The 25,314-nt window shown below is 36.5% G+C and overlaps 1 protein-coding gene across 1 annotated transcript in view; it reads right to left on the minus strand.

Moving 5' to 3' along the window:
- Positions 1–25,314, minus strand: part of DROSHA (drosha ribonuclease III) — a 1,047,543-nt gene that overhangs the window by 91,561 nt on the left and 930,668 nt on the right. The window lies entirely within an intron of this gene.

Genomic DNA, 25,314 nt, shown 5'->3' on the forward strand with positions numbered 1-25,314 from the left:
TAGTCAAAAGATACTGTATACACTAGAAGTTTTCGTTGATCCAAAGGGAGACTGGAGGAGCTGACAGAAAAGAAATCCAGTAAGACTGGCAGAATAGCAAAGGTGGCTTAGGAAGTCCTTGAGACAAGATTGGAGCATGGGAGGATGCTAGAAGAAAGTATCGCATAAGCTCATGATGTTCTCATCTTCTTGCCTAAGCACCCATTCATAGACACACTGGGAGAGAAAATATTGGTCAAGAGTGTCCTGGTTTGCTCCATGGCTCCTGTGTTACATCAAAAATTGATATTTCCTCATTAAAGTACACAAAGTTAATGACCAGATCTGCATTATGTACCTTTTGGGGGTGGAGGCCAGAGAAGAATGTCAGTTTGGTTCTGCTTCTTAACAACTGCACCATTCTGAACATTTCATAGTTACTTCACTATTATGATTGAGATTTATATTCCCATGGGTTGAGCCCTAAACCAGAAAGACAGATATCTCTTGTGTTGTATTAAAAATGTGGTGTTATATATATTCCAGAAATTAGAAGCCTCAAAGTGTCATTAAATTGAAGAAGAGTGACATGTAATATGGATCTGATAAAATGTTATGATTTCTTTTCAAAGGGCTCATGCACAAGAACTTTGAGGAGGTTTTTCATACTTACTGGATGTTGACGGTGGATGAGGTAATTGGCATACTCAGCTATCACCCAAGTCCAAAGTGAGTATGACCACACTAAACACCATTGATTTGCTAATGACATTTTTCAGATGAGTGAAAAGGGGGAAAATGCGAAATTAAATGTCGTAATAGAGAGGGATGTTAGGGTGTGTGGTCACAAGGAGGATGGGAAATGGGAAGAGCCTAGGATCACTAGCAGTGCTGATTAAAACAAAAGGGTTTCTGGATCATAGGGGAAAGCAGAGACATGGCTGTGTGCTCTAAGTATTTGTTTTTATTCTGCAGAGCTATTACACGCAACGTATGCTACGTCTCTAAGTGACATTGTGTGAAACCAAAATTCCTTTAGAAGAACTGGATATTACTTTTTTAGCTGTCAAAAATCCCCTGTGTGCCAAACAAATTCACTGTATCCACAAATTCAGATAAATTCCCAAAGGGCTTGTGAAAAATAGGAGGCAATGAATAGCTAATTTGAGACCCAAGACGGAAACCAAATATCAAAGCCTAATACTTGACAGACTGTCCTACCTCAGATCTGGGCATAGAAGCCCAGGGGCTGAGACAGTAGCAAAATACAAGCTCGCATCATAGAAATCCGTAGGAATCTAAGGTTTGGAGCCAGGCAGAGATTTGTTGTGCATCTTTAGAAAAGGAATCTCAGCTAGGGGTGGATTAGTCAAGTATATCACCTGATTTGATATAATCGGGGTTTTTGGCTGTTCTCTGGAAAATGGGAGGTAGGTAACATTTTCTCCATAACAAAGTTCTAGTAAGAAGTTAAGCCCCTGAAATCACAACTACTAATAATAAATTGCTACTATTGTTTATCTGCTGTGCTAGTCTCGCTAGGAAACTGTATTAAAGCCATCAAATAATGGTTGCAATTATAAGAAAGGAAAGTATTTTTTCTCCTGTCTTGATTCAGTCTTAGAAATTAAATTGGATGTTGCTATTTACTTGGGGATTTGAGGCTGTCCCTCCCCAAAATGAGAAGGTGACACATCAACACTTGTTTCCTTCTAAACAACCCAGTGAAGCAAACAGTGGTGAAGTGAAGGCGATGCATTCATTTCCCACCAGCCATCTACCTATCACCAATTGCTTTGAATGGTTTTTGTAGTTCATGATACCTGCACAAACTCCCAGGTCATATACTATAAGAACTTCTAAAAAATATCTTAAGAAACAACTAGCTTCCACTACTAGAACCTAGCGGCCTGTCCTGGGCTATTTGTATGTACGGTATCTCCCAAGTGAAAATTAACTTTTTCCTCTATTTAGAGAGGAAGCACTGCATAGCACTTTGTGGATCTCTTTGAAAAGATAAAGTGCAATGTAAGTGCAAAGAATCATCAAGGGAAAGTGGATTAGGTACTTAATAAGAGAGGCATATGTTTTTGGTGATGATCCAAACCATGTTAATTCACAGGAGTAAATCACTTTGTATACTTTACTAATTTGGAATGAATGGCAGCTCGAAATGTCTAATGGATATTTGGAGCTGAAGGTCAAGTCATATATTATTGTAAAGGCATGTTCCCCAAGATTTGCAATGAGGTTTGATGTACGGCTTTGATTCTGTTTTAATATACCTGTTACTTTAATGACTACCTGCATTAATTTGCTTTATGAAAGCAAGAAATATACTCCAAGCAGTTTTGATGTGCTAATACTTAGTCCTGCTAAACTGCCTTCAGCCTTGGTCTATATTAAATGTGTGACTTTTTTGCTCAGTGATGCCAAGAAATTCTTGGATGTAAAACTGGCAACCTCCCATGCAGAGAAAGGTGAAAGAGTACTTATCAATGGATGATGCTATAAAAACCATACTTTTGTTGCCAGGTCTCTAATTAAATTACCTTTTATTGCCTTTTTTTGGATTTATTTCTCTTCTTTAAAGCTTTATCTTGCCTCATAAGCAAGATTTAAGATCTAAATGTAGCTGTCCTTCAACTGTTCTCCAGCTAAACACTCCCTACAATCACCACCCTTTTAAAGTTTGGAAAAATAAAATGGTGCTTAAAGAGAATACAGAATTGCCATGAAATAAAATGAATGACACCACAGAGTAGGATTTTCAAAGTAACATTGCCTAGAAGCTCAAATCCCCTCAAAAATCAGATTTCAGGACAGATACAAAGGCTATTGATGTCTAAAGTATTACTTACATGCATGTGTCCAAGAGACACATAAGGCTAGCTCAAAATCTGCCTCACAGCTTAGTCTTCAGAGCATCCATACACATCAATACTTTAATCTTTTTAATTCCCTAGGTATTTATAATTCTTATGGAGTACATGTCCAGGTTGCTTGATCTGAGAAACAGAGTGTCTGACACAGCAGCTTGTATGTGATCTACTTGTTACGACTCTCCCAGCTGCATTTTCTGTGAAGCTCAATCTGTTGTATGTTCACACCACATATTATACAACCCAACAACATTCAGACTAACAGAGGACAGAGTTGCCATTACTGCTTTCATTTAAAAATATGGGGTGGTATTAGTCATGCTTTTCATCAACAGCCGCTAAACAAATTACAGCAGTTTTCCATTGAGCAAGAGACTTGCATTCAAAAGCCCTTATCATATTATGAAGCTTCTGCTCTTTACATCCAACCTACTGGGGCCTGCTGCATGAGCAAACTAGAACACATATTACATGAAAATAGGGAGAACCAGCAATATTCATAGATCTGAAGAGAGAGAGAAAGCAGTAAATAAGAGAACATTTGCCAAAAAGATGAGGGAGATGCTTCATATTAAAATGTTAAAAGCTTTTAAATAGAACTGATGTACAGTAGCTGAAAATGTCTGATGGTGCTGGTTATTTAAAGCAAATATTACCAACGTTATTATGGGAGGATGGTTTTAAACACTGCCTAATGTAATAAGGAAAACATTTTAAATTGTATTGAACTGAGTAATATCTGAGAAGCAAAGGGAAACTCCTGAAATGAGCTTAGCTTGTTTTCTACTGGCTTGACAGAGAGGTTCGTTTTGCTTCGTGTAGTTCAGCAGCTCCTTGCACACCTCAAGGGCTCTACCATGATTGATGTTTTAATAATGTGAAGGTGGCACCTAGCGTAGGCCGTCCAATGAGTGACTTCAATATTTGTCTGAATCTGCTGTAATCACTGGCTGCCATTTGGGAGGATGGCAACGTGGGCAGTTTTGTCAGCCCTGTGTAATATCAAGACAAGAAGAAATTCAGAAATATACTTAATTCCTGGAAGGAAAATGACTGAGGACAAAAGCAACAATGGGATACATTCTGGTGGCTCAGGCTGACCAGCTGCAGGCTAACCAAAATGGTATGGGTTCAAGTATCAGAAGCAGAAACTTGTAACATGCAAATATTCCTATTACAAGATAAGTTTCTTTTTTTTTCCTCTGTTTTCTATAAACTAGTGGACAGATTTAGGGTTTGAGCTGAACACTGATTATATCTGGTTTCTACACTTTGTATTACTGTACTTTCTAGTGATCAGAAAGAGTGCTGTTCATAACTTATCACAGGTGTGGTGCTAAGGTATTTACTAAAATATTCCCATGTTGCCTTAATCGCTGCACTGTCAGTATTTTGGGGGTCATTAAACAGTAAGATTGCTAAAGTAAAAATCAGTATAGGAAATACTAATGCCTTAATTGAATTTAAAAAATATTACTTAGTTTGGAGCATTAGAGTAGCTGGCTGCAAGCAGTATTTCATGCAATGCAAGTAAGAGCTGCATGTGGACTAATGAATACTTTTTGGGATAGTCAGACTCATTCTGGAGGGTTGAGCATTACAGTAAAGAAGTAAAATGCCTCTAAAAATTAAAGCCATTTCATCTTTTGATATAAAGTACACAGAGACTCAGTGAGCGTGACCCTTTACAATAAAATACCGTAACACAGCAAAGAATAGCCAAGCACTGTGACACCTGGCTTATTAGCTTCAAAACATAAATTAATCTGTTGTAAAATTAGGAACATATTATGGGACATATGAGGGATTGCAAAACCCCAGAAGTTCCAAATACAAATCTAAAACCATTCAGGCTAGTGTGTTCCTAGCCTCACTAAATCAGGGAAAATGAGTTTTATGAACAATCCACCAGATGGGAAAATGTTCAAATACCACAAAATGTTGATCAGATTTATTTGAAAAGCAAGCTGTAACCATATGCATATGAGAGGAAGCAAAATGGATTTTCAGATATGCAGTGTCTGCTGTCAAGATTGCAGCTGTATGAATTTAATGCTGTATTGCTGTTTCTACAGTAGACTTCCTTGATTTCACTTACCTATTTGCCAGCTACTATGATTAATATTGATTCCGTTTTACAAGCAATTAAATTGGAAAACATAAACAATCTTTCTACTGGCTTTTCACCAGACAGTACCACATATCTGAATTTTTGACAGGAGGGGTCTCTGAGACATTAATATTGCAGCATCCAGAATATTTGTGCACAGACAGACCACACAGATATCATGGCATCTTTACAACTCTGGGGTTTCTAATTTCTAAATCTTCTCAGATTACAATGATTTACATGTATTCTACTGCACTGACTTCAGTTCGTCTGCTGGAGTCAGAAGAGGGTATATAAAGAGCTATAGCTGGTTGATGAGGGGTGTAAATTTCTATTTTAACTTTCAAAATGTTTTGTTTGCTGAATTAGAAATGAAATCTGAAATGAATCTGAAATAGAGACAAAAGGGGTTTGAATGTGTGGTTTATTCCTATTGAAATCAATTATGTCTAAGTGATTCCTTATGTTTTTGTTTCATAGACTTTTTTGTCTTTATATCAAGTCATCAGATGCAATGTAATTTTTATTTGTAATCTTTTGTAATTTTTTTACTTGTAAATTTTCCAGAAGCCACTGTTGATTTTAGGTTAGGTGATTAAACAGTCCTTTTCATAATGTATTTTTAAATGGTAGAATTTCAGGCTAGTAAAAAAAATGATTTAAAAATATGTCCAATTGGGACCAAAATTGCCAGCCACTGAGGAAAAGCTGAATATCAAAAAACATTTGTGCTCATGTTGGGACTGCCATTTGAGTGCTCTCACAGCTTTGTCTCCTCTCTCTGACTGAGAGGAGAAAGTCTGCAGTAGGTCCAGTAAGTATAGAGCACAAAAACATTCTCCTGACCTGTTAAACTACTAGATTTGTGTGTGTTATTAGATCCTTATCAAGTTGCTGCTATTTTGGTGACAGCCGTTGCCAGTGTTGTGCTTTTTTTTGTTTTCAGTTAGCAGGAAGTTTATTACATTTTTAGAAGTTTCCTACATCCCTGGTTTTGTCAAATCAAGGTTGTGTTGTTGCACTTCGCTGAACTGGCTTTTTAAACACCAGCACGTTGTATCTGGTGGTTTGTTAAAAGCACAGTTCCTTGTAGGAAGTGTCTTCTACATTGGATCTGCATCAGTTATGTGCCAATTTGCGGGTGAGATTTGAATGCTGACCTCATGCAGGATCTTGACTCCATCAGCAGCAGCCTCAGTCTTTGGGTAGGGCTAAGTTGTAGCTGTTAGCGGCTCCTTTGTGGTATGTGAGGCAGACGGTAACTGTACATATTCTTATTGAGTTCTCATGCACCATCCATCAGCAGAAGTTCAAGATACAGTGCAACAACTAAATTCCTCCTCCAGCTTACTAGTAGGGAAGTGGGTTTGATTAGTGATTTGAAACACATTCAAAGAAAGAAGAAACATAAAAACCAAGTAGACATGTATGGTTTGGGGTTTTTTTTACTTCTTTCTCACCTCCCTCCTACTTTTTTTTCTATTTCTATTTCCTCCATCATTCTCTTTAGATTTAAGCTCATTGGAAAAAGATTGTTGTTAAATACTGTGCAGGGTTTAACATAGGGTAGCATTTCATTTGGTTGGAATATTTTGGAACTGTCAAAATAAACTTTAAATACCACCAGGCTAGATGGAAGAGATCCTGGTGTTTTATCCACTGGGCTTTGAACTGAAATTTTCAAATGGTGACTGCATATTGGCATTATTACTTTTTACGGTGAAAAATACATAGAGTTTAATCAACCCCAGAAGCAAAAGAACAAACCAAAGAAAGAAGTGTCAGCTATGTCACTGGTAACTGCGATGTGCAAAAAAATTTCAGGTAATCTAGTAAAATGTGGAACATGATAAATTTTGCTTTGCCTTAAAAAGGATCAGGTGTGAACCAGAGATTTGCAAATGAATGCCTGTAAATTTCTTCTGTTCAGTCAGAAAACCTAATTATTTAAATTTATCCCTCCCATGGTTGAGAAACCTATTCTCAGCTCTCCCCTGCTCTAATTTCCTCACCTTCACACAGGAGGGGTGCTGGGACAGGTTTTTCCTCTCTCTTCCAGTTACAGAAAGGAGGACTGTTCCTAGCCCACCGTCCTCTCTTGGTGGACCAGTGATCTACACCAGGCTACAGAAACACACCCTTGAAATCTAAACCGAGAAGATTTCTCTGTCTCCTTTGGCCCGTGCTGGCAGCCTTGCCAAAGAGCTGTACAGCAAGAATTGACCAGTTCTGCAGATTTTAATTGATTCACAGCATTCTCTGTGCAGCCCCTGCTGCAATTACCATTCTGTTGGTGAGAATGACCTGACCGGCCATTTGCTTTTAAGGAGAACTGACTCCACGGCACAACAAAAACTCTGCTGTAAAACCTAGAAGAGCTTCAAGGTGATTAAATTTCTCGTAGGCTCCCAGCTGGTTTCAGATGTATGCTGCTGAGTTATCAGAGAGTACCTGAGGTTCTTGGGAAAGCTTTGCTTTATTTGGTGTCAGTTCCTTATGACTGTTCATAACTAAGAGGCGTTGCTGCACTGGCTCTGCTCAGACTCTGCTAAGAGAGTCAACTTCTTAAAAGTACATTTCATTGTACAAGAAACATGCAAGAACCTGGGTGCAATAACCTACACTTGACGTTTTCAGAGCAGAGATACATGATTTACTCTGTCATGACTGATTCTTACAATTTTATCGCAAGGATTAGCATATTTTCATGGTTTTTTATGAATTTCAAACTTCCTGAATAATATTAATATGAGGGAGTATTTTTTAGAGTGAACTTTAAATTATAGTATGTTGTTTAAAGAGAAAAAGTTGAAAGGTCTACCTTGAACTTTCAAAATCTGAGGGGCAAAATGCCTTTCCACAGTTTTGATATCTTTTCTTTAAGATGTATTTTAAAGATCTTGGGAATACCATCTCTATTCTCTAAAAAAAAAGGTGGGTTTTTTTTCCTCAGAAGGCATAAATAAGAATGCATCCTTTTCAGTGGAGTTCATCAAATGTTTCAATGACATAATATGTGCATTAATTTATCCTACAAAACCAACCATGCTGTTAGTGTACACCCATGGACACAGTGCGGAGGGATGATAGTGAAAGCTTTAAAGGCAAATTCTCCTAAACTGGAAAGATCAGCAGGGGAAGGGAGGGTTTGTTTAGAGTGGGCAGGAACAATTTAAAGGGATCTCTGATATTTTTTCTTTCCCCACTAGACTTAAGCCAGATTTCCATACTGACTGTTACCTACTTGGCTTCTAGAGTCCCTACAAGATTTTCTTTAGTGCTAGAGAGGTTTCAAATAGTAAGATCAGCTGTGGCGTCAGTGTCTTCTATGCAGTTTCTTCAGTTTGATTCTACTTTACTTTAGGCACTTGGGACGGAGCACAGAAAGCCAATTTGTTACAGCATACATGAAACAGAAGAAGAGATAAGCATGAGTACCCAGCAGTCCAGATTATGCTCTGTCCACTTTTTGTGTCACCGTTAAATAAAAAAGAGGGATATACTGTCATTTTCCAGGTAGAAATGAATACATCCTGTGACATGGACTTATCGGTATTGAAGTGTGTGTGAAACCTTGATGGGATTTTTTGGAAGGACACAGGCATATGATGCTCTGGTCATTCTGCCAGAAGCCAGAGATATTGAGGCACTTTTTTTTTTTCCTCTTTCCTGTAAGGTCAATCCTCCTGAGATTACTCTTCCATCTGGTTGTGCGTCTGCCTCATTCCCTGGCTCTGCACTAAGTCAGCTTTTGGCAACTCTAACATGACAAAAACCCTCTTAAGTCATCAAAGCCCCAAACTTGCCTTCTGGTACACATAAAAAAGCAGAGATTAGTGGCAGCACCAGCTTCTGTTTTCCAAAGAGGAAAGTAGGTTGACAACAAAGCTCATTCATGTCTGCCTTTAAAGGTTTGGATATTCTTTGCCTTATTAAGTAATCACCATTTCAAGCCTCTGAAATCCCAAGCTGAAAGACCGATTAGATATTACCCTGACTGTGCTGTTTGCTTTAATTTAGATTTATGACTATGTCAGTTTAAAGAATGAATCTCTCATATCAGACACCGAAGTATTCGTTTCGTTTTTCCTATGGAATACAATGTTTCATTCACTGGCAAAATTCCCAGACCTTCAATATGATGGGAATAAATTATGTACATTTACATGGCACTTTTGTGAATTCTTAATTAGGGAATAGTAACCATGATCTGAAAAGAAGCATTTTATGCAGTGAGAAAAAGAATAAATCCATTAGCCCCTATAAATTGCAACATTTAGCAGGAATGATAGATTTATGTTTGCTTTTAATTTTCTTCCATTGTGTTAAAAAACCCTTTAACCTTTGAGTGTTGGTTAGGAGCAAAGAGCGTATAAATTCTGCTTGCTTTAGAGGTAGACTTTTCATTTTGACAATTTTAGTGCAGCATATCTAAGCTTCTTAAAGACAAACAAATAAAACCAAAAAAGCAATATAATATAATATTTCTTTACAGTAGCAGAATGGCATGGTTCTGGTTGGTGCAAAGGTTAAATGTTTTGTGGCCTTTTACAATTCCAGTTATACTACGCAGAGAATTAATTTACCCAACTCTTTTGTAGTTCTCATGGGTGTTACTTCTGATGTTTCAGAGAGAGAAGAAAAATACTTGACCCTACTCTGCTAGTACTACAGAACACCACTTAATTCTCTTAAAATTCTTAAAATTCACTTAAAAAGGGCTTCTTAGTTGCAGCTCAGTGAAAGCAGCTAGTCTTAAGTATGGAAAAAAATGTCTACTAGGCAGCTGTAACTTTAATTCATCTTAGCTGGTGCATACTTTGACAGAAATTTTGGCAGTAGGCACGTGTGCATTCATGCGCATATATGCACTTATAATACAAAGGAGATATAAGAGAATATAAAGACCAAGAAGAATAGAATTTGTTCATTATCAGGAAACTGCTAACAAGCTATATGCTGAAAAACAGGAAAACAAAAAAAAGCTACTACCTTTTAAAGGGCCTTGTCACTGTTATCTTGTGGCCCCTTTTCATGGTCAGCCCAAGCTGCCACATGACTGAATCTGAGAGCTTGAGCACATCAAGCAAAGTTTGGGCTGAGAGCTACCATGAAGGTGCATGAGCACATGAGATGTTTGCAATGTGTTTAGGTGTGAGTAAAAAAGATGGGAAGTGGAAATTTGCTACATGGTGTACCACACTGTAACAGGTACCTCCTTCCCAGTTACTGCCATTTCATTGTGCATCTGCTGCCTGCTGCTGTTGGGAGAGAGTCACAAGGGAAAATACGAATGAGGTTATACAATTTTTGATGGGGATTGATCCCCAAGGCAAGAGCCAAACCTGGAACTCGTATCCCTCAGCCAAGACATGAGCATCAAGCCTTAGATTACTTTGGAAGACTCTTCCCAGCTCCCTCCCACTGCACCTCCAGGCTCTCCATCTCAGCCCTAGCCATAAAGCGTGGCTGAGCCACAGGCCAGGGACCCTGCTCTCTTCAGAGATTAAATACTTGGAGGAGGAGAACGTTCATATCAGTCTTGGCTGGCCTGAGAACATGCTTCCCAGAACCCCTATGACGACAGCTGGGAAAATTTTATTTCTCTCAGCCTTAACTCAAATACTTGGTGAACTCACAGCCAAGGCACCCCAGCCCTTCACCACTAAAAATCCTCAGCGCAGAGAGTTTTTATACCCCTTGATTTCCCTTGACAGTCTGTTTCCAGCTCTACTCCAGCTTTTGCCCTGGGCTTGCTTTGTCTCTCAAATCTAATTCCAGTCAAATGCATGGACAGAGGCCTATTGAGGTGTTACATTTTGAGAAACATATAAAATGACCACTACCTCATAGAGGACTTTAAAATATGTTATCTTCCACTTTCCATCCTCATCCTAAGTTAAAGCACACCTTTTTTTCTGCCAAACTCAGATTATTCAGTGAAAAACCCATGGCAGGCTACTCTGCAGGCCACAAATACACCACAAATCTACGGTTTGTTTAAGTGTTTGAAAAAATACATATACATGGAATCTTCCTACCTGTAAAATTTTTCTACAAGTTTAAAGCTGTTGCACTGCACAGCTAATGCATTGCTAATGTAGGTCATTGTGTGTCATTAGTAAGATGGAACAAAAAGAAAGATTTTTCAAAAAGTAAACTGTGGGGATGAAGCCCAATGTCCCCAAGGTACAAGCAAGCTTTGTTGCTTGATATTTCAGAGTACCAACATGCTGGACTGTTGCTTAGTAGGAAAAAGTGAGAAGCCTGAAAAGATGAATAGAGAGAATATTTACAGCAGTGCATGTAAAAACTTGCTTTGCCTTTTAAAGTTCCCTTTATACTTCAGAATTCTACTTACTATCCTAAAATTAATGGCATGAAGGTGAGTGACCAGCAGAGTATATGCAGAGTAATATGTGCAGTTCAATACTGTTCATGCAAATTACAGGGAAATTAAAGAACGCCAAAAAAACTATTAAGGTGCTGTAAGGGCAGACAAATGAAGAAATGCTAAGACAAAATACATTCAAAGCTTTGAAAAATGGTGATGTAGACTGAAATATCATAACTGTTTATGTATTAGGAGGGTGTAAATGTCAAATGAAAGCATGGATTTGTTTCAAGAACCACAAAAAAGAGCATAATTAAGTGCTAGAACAGAAGTGATATAACTGAAGAGCCAAGTGATAGAACAGAAGTAAAATTAGGCTAAACATTCAAAGCAAATACATAAAGAAAGCATAGTGCTCTAAAAGAGATAGTGAAACTTGTGCCGTAAGTTTGAAATTATAGGACAGATTGGAAGTTATATTGTAAGGAACTCTCTTCTGTGGTGGGGGCTGAGCTAGACTGAGATTGCTGTTTAGTCTAGAGTTTTTGAACTATAAACTCTTTTAGGAAATCTAAAGCAAAATGAAAACCAGGAATAAAAGCGGGATAGTAAAAAGAATGAAAAGGCCAAGGCAATGTTCATTTGCAAACCCATACATGTTCAACAAGGTGGCATGTAACAGAAAATGCACAGAAAGCAAAATAAGCTGTCCTGTCAGCTTTCAGCTGATGAAATAGATGATGCACACTATATTAACACAGAATTTAATTTATTGGGTGAGTGGGTGGCGTGCGGGGTAAATGCATGCTCGACTTGCTGTCAGCTCTGCACTGCGATGTTTCAGCTTGCGCTGGGCTTCGTTGTGGGGGGAGGTTCATACAATGCCACATCCGCTGCCAGAGCTGCTCCCACTTGGAAAACATAAAGCCTAGCCCCTCCCCTTCCTACCCATCCCTTGAATCCACAAAGGGATGTTATAAATGTACGCACCTTCTCCAAGCTGGTACACTTGAACAAATACATGACCAGTGGCTCACTTTTTAGACATACAAGTTCTCATTGTGCCCTTTTCTTCCCCTCCCCAAATAATTTCTTTAAAAAATATTATAAAAGTTCTGTTTCTTTTGTTTTGATTTTCAGGTAAAGGGGACAAGAGTGAACACTATTTAGCAACTATCTAGATGCAACTTTGCAAAGGTGGACTAGTAGTCGCATCACTGAAGATACTGCAACAGCATACCAGAACACATCAGGGTGGTATTTGTGAACTTAGTGACTCATGCAATAAGTACCAGAAAAAAAAACCAACATTCATAATATGATTGTTTCAATATTTGTCTTTCTGGTACTTAAAAGTATGTTAAATGTTTGAGAGGAAGGTGAGGAACTGGATGAAATATTTTCCTTTTGGAAATGTTGGCTTACCTGTGCCCAGCTTCCAGAGGTATTAGTTTTTCTTCGGTTTAGGTCACAGAGCTCAGCTGTGGCTGCTGCTTCTGCAAACAAAAGTGGGGCAGAGCTGAGAAGTGCAAATAAATGCCACAAGCTGCCTTATGCTGGAGGCCCTGAGCACAACTTACGCTCAAGGATGATGAGTTAGGTCTCACAGCTTATAAATCACTGTTCACTGTACAGGCACCATAAGTCCTGCGATCCAGACATTTTGTGCGATGCTGTAGGTAAGAACCGTCCCAGTTTTGATGAGTTGCCTGTGTCTGTTGGGGTTCTTTTAAGCTATGAACTAGGTCACGGATCCTGTGAAACCACTCTGTCAGATAACACTGGTCAGAAACCAAGATATGTGGTAGTCAGTGGAAAATAGTCTAACCCTTTAAAAACCTAAAATACACATGCACAAAGAATTTACTACAGTAATTTGGATACCAAGCTGTGTGGAAACAACTGGGCTAAGTGATCTGCTGATTCTCTTGCACGTTAAGATCTTGTGATTCATTTCTAGAACTTAGTCAATTATTCTTCACTGATGTGAACTCCATTTTTAAAAGTGATTAATTATTGAGAAACAAAGTCATACTTGACTTTGAATTAAAATTAGAAAACAATTTAGGTACTCTTGAAAAAAATTACAGAAGTTTTTTAATGATTTAACATCAGGTATTCAGTATGGTTTTTCTTTATGCTTTACTGTTTTTCTTGACGCTTTAATGTTTGTGAGTATTAGTGTACCTTGTAATGTTAATAGCGTATTTATTAAGGATGTAAACCTAAACAAGCTGAATTTTAAAAGGTCTAGTGTTTGAGGAGATAGCAAAAAAACACCCCAAAACCTACTAGAAATATGTAACTCAGTTTTTCTGAACTAAATTATCCTCTTTGCTTTTCAAGAAATAAAGTTTATGTGAACTCTTTTCTACTGCTGTTACTGCATATCTTACTATAACATTATACCTATCACCCAGGCTGGTATGGAAGAATCAGTACAAAATATCAGTCTCAGTGTTAGATGATCCTATTGATTGTGAAACCTGTTGTTGATGGAGTATGTAAATAGTATCTTCATCCTGTAGTATTTAGTTTCACATCTAGTACTTTATCAAATTATATGAAAACACATACATCATAGAAGGACCAAGTTCTCTTCCCTTTGAACTCTGCAAAATTTTGTCATTGACTTCAAGGAGGCCTGACTAACCATGCACATGGAAAAATCTCACATAATTGAAGAGAAGTAAACAGAACTGAAGCCATATAAATGACTTTTAAAATTTATAGAATCAAAAAGTTAATGAGATCTTTGTTATAAATATCTTGAGCATGCTATCAATAAAATGTTCTAATTAATTCCTACCCAAAAGCTGCCAACATTCTTTCTACAATCCTCTTAGATTCCTTTTTTTTAAAAAACAGAAAAATTAAAATGCTCAAGTTCATCATCAATCTATTTGGTGCATGATTTTAATTATCATTGAATTACTTAGCACTGTTTCTTCCATATTTCTTTGCAGCAGACAATTTGCCAGCTAGAAATGTGAAATCTCAGATGATGGTATACTACAAGTGTCTTCAAAGGTATCTGGTAAAACTTGGCACATTTTAGTGTTTGTAATTTTCCAAAACTCAGAACTTTGTATCCCTGCAGCAGTCATTAGGAATGGGAAGGCTCATTTCATTGATTGTACTGTGAGAAGTCTGTTCAGGTTCAGATGGAGCAGAAAGGTTAGTGAATATCAGTTAAATGCTTCAGTGGTCTGTGACAAATCTCCAGTCATGCTCTTATCACAGCTGATGAATTTAATTTTTAAAAGGTGTTAAAATTGAGTACATCCCCATACTTTCAAGGCTGTAGAAGCAAGTGAATATACACAAAATGGTAATTTAGATAATAGCAATCTCCTTGCTTTTATATGGAAATTACTATCATGTAGAATCAGTCAGTGAAGAATTCTCGGATTGTCCCACCAAAAAAGTTTGTGGTCAAGATATTTTTCTTTGGTTTTAAAGGATGAAACTCTTCCAATAATCATTTCTGTGTATATTCTGGGCTGTGGTAGCAAAGTCAGAAACTGTACGTGGGTATCATAAAATGAGAAATTAACATATGAAAATAAGGCACCAGTTGTGAAACTATGGACAGGAGTGCCTGGTCATTTTTATTTCAAATATCTGCACAACAATTTTAAATTATCTTTTCCCCATATATTGGCATTATTATTTTCACTGGATTTCATGAAACAGCTCTTCAAATAGGCTTTCCGTTTTGCTAACATTTAACATATCTTAGGGAAGAGATTATTTAAAAATTGTTTCAGGTTGTAGGCAAATAAAATGCATCAAACATTTACATTGCCTTTTAAAGTTGAAATAGTTTGATGAAATATGAAATAGTTTAGTTGCTACATTTTAATTAAAAGATACATTAATACAGTGACTTACTGACTAAAAAAAATATTAATTCTAGTATTCTGAATTAGGCCATTTTGGTCTTGAGGTTCATTTATGTTTGACTGAGGTATCAAAATGAACAAATCATTGGGTGTAAACAGATTTATAAAATTGGTAATTGTCTGAAAACACTATACATGGTAGGTTTGCCCGCATTTATTAAACATTTTCACCCAGATCTAGTTCTGGCTGTAACTTTTATCCCCAAGGGACTGAATTTTTCAAAATCCCTTAAATATCCAACCGGAATACGTGCTATAAAGTGGTGAGGAGAGAGTTTAAGTACAATGTAAATCACAAGCATATTTCGCTGTTCCCATTGCACCTCTGAAAGGAAATCAACAGAACGTTGTAAGCTTTGTGAAGTGTTTTGTGTATGTTTGAATGCCAGTGGTAAGGAGGTGATTACAGGAGGATTCTATCAGTTTTCAGGTCATCTCAAAGCATTATGTACAATTATAAAAGATAGAAAAATCTATAGAGATTCTGTATGATTAATCTAGACCAATTAAAGAGTATTTATTTTTAACATACTACCAACAAAGTGCAAGTTTCTAGCTATGCAAAGATTTGAGCACACCTCTGAAACCAATGTGACCAAACATGAAGGGAGGTTTGGAATTGATATTTAATGTCTGTAAGCTCCATTAATGTCAATGAAACTATGACAAAATTATAGAAGGTAGTGATCTCCCTGGCCTGTTTAAAGATATGCACATCTAAGTTCTCCCCTGACCAGGAATTAAAATTGTAATTGAAGATTTGCTATCCAAAATATTCTTGTCTTGTTTAGCCTCTCACTGCTTTCAGTAATACCCAGCCTTGGTTATGTACTAAGAGGTGTGACTAAACCTTAACACCAGTCTTCATTTGTGTACCCCTGCATATTAGAATATAATGCAACCAAAACTCTGTTGACTGATCTAAGAAAGGACAAGTATCTGCTTGGATGTAATGCTTACTTCTATGTAGTATTAGTCATGGCTAAAATGTTAAATTTTTTTTCATTTCTAGTCACATTGACAATACTGCATTTTTTTAACCTCAGAAAACTTTAAAGGAATGTTTTTAGCATTGCCATGGAAGACAACATATGATGGGAATGTTCTTTACAGCATTTTATACAACATTGAGTTCTATGAGGTGTGATGAGTTATGAAGCCTTTGGTCCAGGTTATGGCATTGCTTTATTGATGGCAAATCAATAAAAACCAAAAACATTCAGTTGACTAAGCAACTGACATTTTACAAAAGTTCAGACATATATTTGTTACAACTGCCATTCGTCTTCCATGATATTAAAAAAGTTAAGAGACTGAGACCAAACTAGAACAAAATAAAACTTCATATCACACTTCATAAACAGACATAAATCAGATTTTTAAAGAGCAACATGGAAAGTGTTCTGTGATGATGTAGCACCACAAAATGTAAGGAAGGTCTGGAGAGTTAATGTGAGCATGGAACAAACAGGAAAATAATATCAGATGCAAATCAACTCACAAAATAAAACTCCTCAGTAATGCAAGAAAACATGCCTTTGCCTTCGATGACATGGCTTTTGGACCAGGTAAGATGAAGAGGAAGAGGGAGCTGATGCCATCAACTGACTACAATTCCCTAATGTGCTAACAACTATTTTGAGTGAGATGGATGGCACTTTATAGCAAAAATCTTCAATGAAGAATGCAAATTTAGTTTAATCAAAGCATATCCTAAGCAGCTTAATTTAACGTAAAACATATTCCTGAATGAGAGGGATAACATCAGAGCAGCCTGGTTTGTTGGACACTTGCCTGAGGGGAGGGGAATCTGGATTCCTCTTCCTGATTCAAGGATTATTTAGGAAAGTAGTGATTAGATGTCAAAGTACTCTAGATCTTTACTTTTATTGAAAGCTCTAGGAAATTATTAATTTGTTAAAAAGTTTTACTTAAGTCAGCTGCAATTGTTTGGTTGTTTGGTTTTTTTTAGTTTCTGTCAAACATTTTTGAAATAATCTTAACAATGAACCTTATTTCTCTGCAGACTTCTTCAGTTCTTTTTTTTATATACACTAATGATTATTAAAGGACAAAGTTACCCTGGCAATTTTCAGTAATGTCTCTAAATAAACTTTAATTTTGAATTTAAACTTGCCTTTAAAACTGTTGATTTCCTAGCTGAAGAAGTACTTTCTATACTAAAAAGTGAGTTTAGAAAACTAGCAGAAAATGCTTGGTACCTGTATTCAAATGGAATACAAATACATAAATACCGAGACAGATGGAAAGATAGTACTTAACACTATAAACTCAATCTGTCATGACGGCGGTTGATTGGTTATGGTGGTTTTTTTCACTGGGAAAATCTTCTCTGAACAAAAAAAAAGTAAATGAATTTATAATTATTCAAATTCATGCAGGTTTTCAGGAAGCTGAGTTTAAACAGTCAAAATATTTAGTGAGAATTTTAATGTAGAGGGAAGGTGAAATACGTAATTTGAACTGATTTTCTGTTCACAAACAATGTCTGATACATAATCAGGAGATAACGTTTTGGAAAGGAAAATAAGCTAATTCTTTTAAAATGAAACAAAAACTCCCCAAATAAAATATGAGGGGGTAATCTAAGATATATCACAGAAGTAATGTAGCCTTACCAATTCACTATCATTTTATTCTTAAAATTTCTGCTTAGAATTCCACGATACCGTCAAGCACTGAATCATAAAGGCATAAAAAATTTTCCTAAACTATGCAGACAACTTTTTGCACACAAGTGAAAACATATGTTTGCTCTTTCTTGTGGCAGCAAAGTAATTCGTGCTATAAAAAGGATTGGTAACATTTTATTTTTCCGTCTTTCCTGTAAATCTCATAGGTTTCTCCACAAGTATTCAGCAAGGCAGAGATGTGGTCAAAACGATCTTTGTCTGCTGAGAGCAATTAATATAAATTTGATAATTTATGTATGTATTAATGTATTAATTTGATTTTTTTTTTAATTATGGCACTAAAGCTGGAAATACGTAAAAAAACCCATAGGAACACAACTTACAGTATAACACAATTTTCTATAGCGGGGTAAGAAACAATTTTTCTATTCAATAACAGCATGTTGTTAAAGGTGTAATTTTGCTTTTTTAAAATTGGGTCCTGGGCATGGATATTCAGTCATGTCTTCCTCATATATAAAGAGAAATTCCATTTGCCCTCCCCCCCCCCCCTTCCACATTTCTAAGATTACAGAAGTAATAATAGTATTATAAACTCTGAATGGTGAAATTCCTTTTTGTGTAGAAAATACACAGCTTTTGCAACACTTATAACCTCATCAGTAATACTTTAAAAGATATTTACATTGCTCAGTGAAGCAGACTGGCATGCAAAAGGATTTCTGAAAGTTTCTGTATTGGTTAGGTATATTGAATATCCTACTTGATATCTAACTTGCATCAGCAGTTAACTAAATATCTTTGAAAGTCTGTCCCAACTCCTTTACAGACCTCTATTCTCAGCATGGAATTTAAATGAAAACTAATGCATTTCTCTGGTGGTGGCTCTTCTCACAGAAGTTATTTTCATTTAAATTAATAAAATGGAAAATATATTAATTAGTAATAAAAACCAGTATTTTTCCAAATTTCACAGTTCAGATGTCAGCACAATGTATGTTTTAATTGCGTTGACTTTAACAAAGTTCCTGCCCTCTTAAAGCTTTTCTGCATATATGTGAGTGGCATGCACTATGTCAGGGAATAGATTGTGATTCACTGCAGATACTGCAACCATTTCAGCAAGTATTTTCCTGGCTAAAGCTTTTGATATACATAACATGTATGTCATGCAAAGATGCTTAGGGCTCTGGACTACAGGCAGGGGTTGCAAAGGCATCTTAGATTAAAAAAAAAAAATTAATAAATGTAGAAAGTAATTCTCTAACTTGCTAGGGAATATTTGCTCTGTTAAGTTGTATTTACCACTAAATCAGCTTCTGTAATGCTTGTTCCAATGATTCAATGTATCATTTGGACAGAGCTCCCAGTAGCGTGCTAAATATACCCAGCTCTTCAATAGGACTTTCTTCTGAAATTTACTGTTCATCCAGCCGGTGCTGTAACAAATTGCCAGCAGTCAGAACAGCATGTGTTACTAGAAGGTTAGCTAGTCTTCAGCTTCAGCCTCTGCACTATGGATGATATCAGCAAAATGTGTTAAGGTCAAATGCCTTTCTTAAAACCGTATTTGAAAATGTTTGTGATGATACAGGTCTTTAAGGCATAGCTATACATCTGTACACTTAGAGCTAGGCAGCATGTTAGCAAGACAGGAACTGAAGTGGCAAGATAAGTGCTACAGCATAAAATAGCTGTTAAAACAAGAACGGAAAGTCTTTCTTGCTCACTGTGTTTAGTATAAGTCTGGTGTGACACTCAATTTGTGATTTGAATGAGTTTGACTATATCTCTTAACATTTAAGTGTGTGTGTGTTTTTGTGGTTTTTTGTTTGTTTTGGTTTGGTTTTTTTTATTTATGAAGAAATGGGGGATAGTATTGTTGTTAATCACCCTTTCTGTTTTTACTGGAGGCAGATTGATTTGTATATAGGACCATTATGGAATATTTCTGTAGCTGGCACTGCAGAAAGGTAGTCTCATAAAGGTCTGGGACAATATGCAGAGGCAGAAATATCCAAGCGAGTGGCAATCACAAGTGTCCAAATTTCTTCACTTACAGAAACGGATGGACACTTGTGGCTGGTGGTGTTTTCTTTTTCTTACATAGAATGTCCCTCTTATCCAGGAAATGCTTACTGACCACCCTTTGCTATGTCTCTGTTTCCTTTGTTAAATTTCATGTCTTTGTCTGCCAATAAGGTAAGTTAAATTCCTTTTTTTTTTTTTTTTTTTTTTGAAGAAAACTTCGGAGTTTGATCCATTCTTCGTTATCCAACATTTACTAAAATCAAAGTAAAAGCTCCTCATCTTGTAAGAAGAAACAAATCAAGCCCATACTGTTCAAAAGTCATGTTTCATTCATATGTAAAAAAAAGGAAAAAAAAGACAACAATAACATGAAATATTATGTACTGTGTCACATGAGGATTTTTGTTACTGGAAAAATTCTGAATTTATTACAGTTCCTTCAAAGGTAATTTTAGCATGTATTGTATGTCCTACAAAAGAAATACTGAACGGTGTGTTTCCACCCACTAGATCATGAGCAAGTACCTCAAAATAGCTTGCTTCTGTCAGAGACTGTAAGAGTCAAGTTCTCATTTGTGAAGTATCATATACAAGTACACCACACAGGAATTAAATGCTGCAACATCTGTGGGAAAGCTATAAGCTACTGGAAAACATCCTTCTAAACACATGTGAGAGAATAAAAACCACATTGCTTTCTTCATGTGGAGTAACTGTGTAGTTCAGCTGAACATTAAACACGCATACGTGTGCAGCGGTTGACAACAGAATGCAGTTATTCTGTCAGAGACAAATTCAGCTCTCTCGGAGGGCCTGCATGTAGCTGATTCTTTGTATAAGCTTTTAGTGGCTCACAGGCATAATGTGCACAAACAAGTATTTGCTGCTTCTAGTACACGATACTAGTGCTGCTAGAGGGAAAACCCTCATTTGGTAGGGTAAATACTGGTATATCTATTTTGTTCTTTATAATCCGGAAAGAGTTTGGTCTGCCCATATGCCAAGCTGATGAGTTGCCGCCAGCCCAGTGCAATCACTTTTTAGGGTGACCGGACTTTTGTGAATTGATCTGGTCTGCATCAGCTGAGAAGTCACTGCAGAATTCAGGCAATAAAATAAAGCTGGAAGAAAACTTCTAGAGGCCCTAATTCAACCTGCCGTTACTATTTTGTTTGTATGTGATATTTCATATTTTTAAATATTTATAAAGTCCCATAGAAGAAGAAAGCATTAAGGTTAGACTGACATGTGGAGAAGCAATGTAACAGCATCGATTCTTACACCTATGCACATCATTAGGTAGCAGGACGGTGGCCTTTGCAAAGTGCAATAAGATCCACTCAGCAATTATATACTTCTGTTGTAACACAACCAGCTCAAATAGAATCGCAGCCAGAGTCTGATGCTAAGTGTGTTCTGCACCCCATTCTCCAAAATGCTACTTTTGACAACTGTACTACTTCTTTAGATAATGAGGATTTAGCTGTTGGTCTTTGACCTGTAGCCATATGAAAATCATAAAGCCTTCATTTATTTTATAGCAGTACAGAATAGACAGGAGACATCACAACTTTCTGACATGTAATTGTGAATTTGTAAGGAAAGCATTCATTAAGAAACTGCCATTTCCTTATTTTCTTCTGTGAGCCTTGCAGTATCATAGCCATCATACAATTTTTTTGGTGAGGTTTTCCTGTCTTTTAAGTGCTTTGCAGGTTCAGATTCTGTAAAGCACTCCATCATTCTTTCACCATCTTCCAGAAGTTTAGGATTTTATTTGGAAGGCTCCTTTTCAAGTAGCAATTTGTCCCTGCATACTCTGCGTTATAAAAGCTGATATTATCAGAACCTAAGGTTGTATGACTGCAGGCAGCAGCCATTTTATACTGAAGTCTGAAAGCAAAGATGCTTTTAGATCTTATATTGCCTCATATGTGACCAGGGATAAGGTATTTTTTCGCAGGGATTTGCATTAATAAAAATTAAAGCTTTAGGATTTCACTTCAAAGGGAAATGTCAATGAAAGCATATCCTTTCTTAGTTGCATTGGTAGCAGAATATTAACATCACTAATGTAAAAGTTTATATAGCTAGAGGCTGCGGTCTCTGTCTCTCAGTAGAGAAAAAATAATTCTTAGACCACATCAGAAGGCTGCAGCACTTAAAATACAAAGATAAAGAAATGAGGAGTGTCTTTTTTTCAGGAGCAGTAAGCATGCAGAGCACACTCATTTTCAAATTGGAATATCTATTATTAAAAAGGTTAATTTTTAATGTATGAATTCTAGACAGGCATTGACATAGAAATAAATATATTAGTCATTATGTGCTAGCTTTTGCAGGCTTTACTGGTGCTAAGTATTATTTTCTGCTACAAACACAGTCATTGATTTCAGCAAAACAACTCTACAGTGTAAGTTGCTGCTTGAGGGACAGAAAAATCTGTGTGAAGTATAACTTATCAAATACAATTACACAGTAAAATGGATTATTTCATTGATACTAGTCCATAGGAACATCCAGTTTGCAAATAGTGAAGAGATTTTTTTAATGCAGAAAGTCCTTTTTTAGTTGAAAGGAGGAAAAATCGATTGCCAGTTTTTTGGAACAAAGCCCAGGGAGAAGATGTGTGTATTTGTTTTCTTACTGTCCCAAATAATTAAGGGATTTTAATTCTTTTATTGTAAGTAATAGAAGCAAATATAAATATCATTCACTTACTCAGTGGGAAGTTCAGTAACATAAATTCTCAGCCAGGCATTGCTCAAACTCTTAAAGCATTCATTAGTCTTCCCAACTCTTGAAAATTATTATTAAAAACCTGATGTTTTAAGAGTATCATCTGGAGATCTTGTATGAGAGCTGGAGCATTTCAGCTTTCCTCCTAACTTAACCAGGAATGCTAGCAACTTAGCCTTGAATACAAACTCAGATTATTAGTTATTAACTTGGGTCAAGTTTTAGTACTTAATGAATGTCAGGTGCATTTGTATAGTTGTGAGTGAGGTTAATACTGTTAGCACAATAGGAGGATATGGTTTAATTGTTCTTTGGTTTTGTTGAAGTTGAGAAAAAAAATACAGTCTAGGAATCCAAAAAGTAACTTTCTAAAGTTGTACAAAACCGTTGCTCACTCTCTCTAGATTCCTCACAGATCTAGTTTCATCATCAATCTGCATAAAAGAGGCAGAATAAAGATATCAATTTCTCTTGAACTCCCATAAATCTTAGAAAAAGATTTCCTGAATTCAGGAACCATTAATAGTTGATCAGTCTCCCTAGCAAAGGAAGGGTAGCTTTGTTACAACAGACTTCCTGACGAGTCTTGAGAGACTATTGAAGCCACTTTTCATGATAAATGCAGACTTTACTACACAATTCCTGTAGTTGAATGAAAAGTATGTTTGGAGGTGTTTTTTATGAATTTTTAGTGAATAAATAATCATTGAAAAGAAGGCAAGTAGTCATATATGCCTGTTCAGTAGGATGTGATAGAGCTGCTGCTGTGTTTTTTCAGTATTGGCTGGATTCTGTGCCTGGGTGGATTTGACTGTGATTGAAGGATGTATGAAGAATATATATTATTAAATGAAATGGAAACTGCAAGTTGATGGGCTAACCCACTGACCTGTAGAAAGCACCATTTTCAAAAAGACTTTACACATGAGACTTTCTAGCCTTTTAAGTGATTTTAAATAATCACTCCTACAGTTATATTTAAATGAACCAGAAGATGCTGTTGCCTGATTGCACCACTTTCTTTTACAAGATCTGATGGTGAGGCCCAACAAAAGAATAGAGAAGCCTAAAGAAGGTTTTTAGAAGAATTCAGTTGCTTGTGTACAAAATTAGGATCAAAAGGCCTTGCCCAACAGCCATTGAGAGAGATTTATATTTTATTTCATTTTTATCACCAAAGTTTCCCAGGCTTCTATGGTCACTTAGACTCCTGTTACCTTCCAGAATTATTCTTGTATTGAGTAGCCAAAGTATTACCTCATGCCTAAAGTGTGGCTGTTTAAATATTCCTGCAAACAAGTGCAGAAAGATGACAATGATGCATTTGTGATTTCACTTACCTTCTTCTATGCAGTGATTTAATCACTCAGCTATTAGGAAAATCTGACTCAGTTCTATTTCTTCCCTGAGAGGATTTGGTCTAGTAATTACAGAATATGTGCGATACACAAACTGGAGTGAGGAGAGTGACTGACACCCAAGTGACTGACCACTCCTAGGAAAGTTTCCTAACCAGCATGACAGAGATTCAGAGACCCTTTTGGCACTAGATTCTATCTATCATCTATTGATCTACCTATCTATCTATTTATTTTTAATTTGGCACAGCTTCAGCAGGAGAGATCCTGACTTCTGAATAGATCACTAACAGTTTTACTTATTATAAAAATAATAAAATTTCTCTGACTTATAAATTAAACCTATCTATTTGTGAATAAAATCTCATTCTGATGTCATTTGAGAGAGAATATATGTGGAGGATTTGAGTCTTTTGCTTCTGCATGTATATCATTCAGTGCTGACTCCAGATGTAATAACTAGGTGTAACAGCTCTAGGTAGAACTATGATGGCATAACAACTGCTTCTCACTAAACCCGCTCTTCTTGGTGTGGTTCAGCTGTAAGCCCTGATCAATGGAGACTGAAGCTTAGGCTTTCCACATGCCTCTCTTTTAATGGTATCAAGTTGAAGGAATAAATTCACAGATACTGGAAAGTTTGAATGTGCTGGTTCCACAAGTAAAATACAGTAAATGCCATGTATCCAATTGTGGATGTGGAATGAGTTTATTGATCTGACAGCCTGCATTCCACTTAATTCAAATTTATAGGGCAATGCTTTTTAGAGTTATGCATCGAGAGGATTTGATGCTACACGTTTGAACTACTGTACTGTTGTTACTGAGGGAGAAATTGTGATTGGGAAAAATCCGAGATACAGTTTTCTCAATTAAACATGCAGGAATTATTAGCATATTTCAGGGCAATACACAAAGTCTGAAGTAGAGCTCATTAAAAAAAAAAAAAAAACAAAAACGTCAGGGAAGGCTTTATTTTTGCTTCCCCATTAAAGAAAAATGTGATTTATCTAACCTGAACTTTCCAATTCCACAACAGTTTCTTCAGAGTGCCTTTTCCATTGCCTTGAATGCTTTTGATGCTCTAAATCCATGTTGTTTGACAAGCACATTTCTATCTCAAATTTTTCAAAAATTCTGCTCTGCAAAATGTTTCATCTGTTTATGAATCAGAAAGAATACAATTATAACATTAGGACTTCTTTCAAAATTTGTTATTCCGTTCAACTTTGCTTTCAATGTGTTATCACTTGAAGTGATGCACCAAAGAACTAGCATATACTGACAAAATCTCACTGAACAGCATTATCAGCCAGAACATA

The sequence above is a fragment of the Accipiter gentilis genome, chromosome 20 (assembly GCF_929443795.1).
Source record: "Accipiter gentilis chromosome 20, bAccGen1.1, whole genome shotgun sequence".
In the NCBI taxonomy this organism is placed as follows: Eukaryota; Metazoa; Chordata; class Aves; order Accipitriformes; family Accipitridae; genus Astur; species Astur gentilis.